Source organism: Pristiophorus japonicus, unplaced genomic scaffold (assembly GCF_044704955.1).
Source record: "Pristiophorus japonicus isolate sPriJap1 unplaced genomic scaffold, sPriJap1.hap1 HAP1_SCAFFOLD_46, whole genome shotgun sequence".
Lineage (NCBI taxonomy): Eukaryota > Metazoa > Chordata > Chondrichthyes > Pristiophoridae > Pristiophorus > Pristiophorus japonicus.
This window is the reverse complement of record NW_027254363.1, coordinates 3550810-3551755: the sequence shown is the minus strand read 5'-3', so window position 1 is coordinate 3551755 and position 946 is coordinate 3550810. Positions and strand designations below refer to the sequence as shown.

At 43.3% G+C, this 946-nt stretch overlaps 1 non-coding gene across 1 annotated transcript; it reads right to left on the bottom strand.

Annotated features, from left to right (window-relative positions):
* Nucleotides 1-214: 214 nt before the first annotated feature.
* On the bottom strand, nucleotides 215-286 carry trnah-gug (transfer RNA histidin (anticodon GUG)). The gene has a single exon. It is a non-coding gene; the product is annotated as a tRNA-His (tRNA).
* Nucleotides 287-946: the final 660 nt, after the last annotated feature.

Below are 946 nucleotides of genomic sequence, written 5' to 3'. Positions count from 1 at the left end.
GACAGATTCAGAACGGAAAAAAAGATGTTTCGCCCGGTGAGTTAATGTGAGTTGATTGTGGAAGGTAGAAAAAGCTGGGAGAAGAGATGGGTTTGAAGGAGTAAATATGTTTCCAACGCTAAAAACGTAATATCTGTTTCATTTAGTAAGGATAGATGTTTGGCTGTGTTCTATCAGCAGGTGCTGTAGTGAATAAAATAAATAAAGCGAGATGTGCCATGACTCGGATTCGAACCGAGGTTGCTGCGGCCACAACACAGAGTACTAACCACTATACGATCACGGCGCCACACATCAGCTACAACGGTTTTCTGTTGACTGCAGCAAAGTTACACACGGCGCTGGTCAGAAAATATATAGTTTTTTGATGAGGCCAAATTCGACCCCGTCCGAAATTATAGCAGCAGTGGTATGCGACCAAGGCCACGCACTGAATAGGGCCTTAATCCAGAATGGGAACTAGTGCAACCCCAGTTACGTTAAAAACGATTGCAGCTCTTTCCCATGGCAAGAAACTCACCCTTTGTGAATCATGAAGATAGTAAGTGCCAGCCCCGCTGTGAGTCAAACCGAGAATCTTTTGTTTACCAGATAGGCGCTTTGACTCGTTGAGCCACAGAGTCAAACCACGCCTTTGGTCTAGCGCCTCCAATCACTCATATCTATCAGCCACCTGTCACTTCCATTTAGAGTTTGAGTCCATTTTGTATTTAAGCATCTCTCTTGTCTATTCCGCCATGTGTGCCAATGCTGCCTGTATCTCTCGCTGCATTTATCTCGATGTCAATTTGTGCGTTGATTCTGAATGGATACCTATGTTTGTCTCTAACGTGAAATAAATGAACGACGCAGACAATTCCTCCTCTGACACCAGGGAACTAAGGAGCCAACATTTATAACAAGATATTCTTTATTGTGATCCAGAAAATACAATATTCCAACTTGA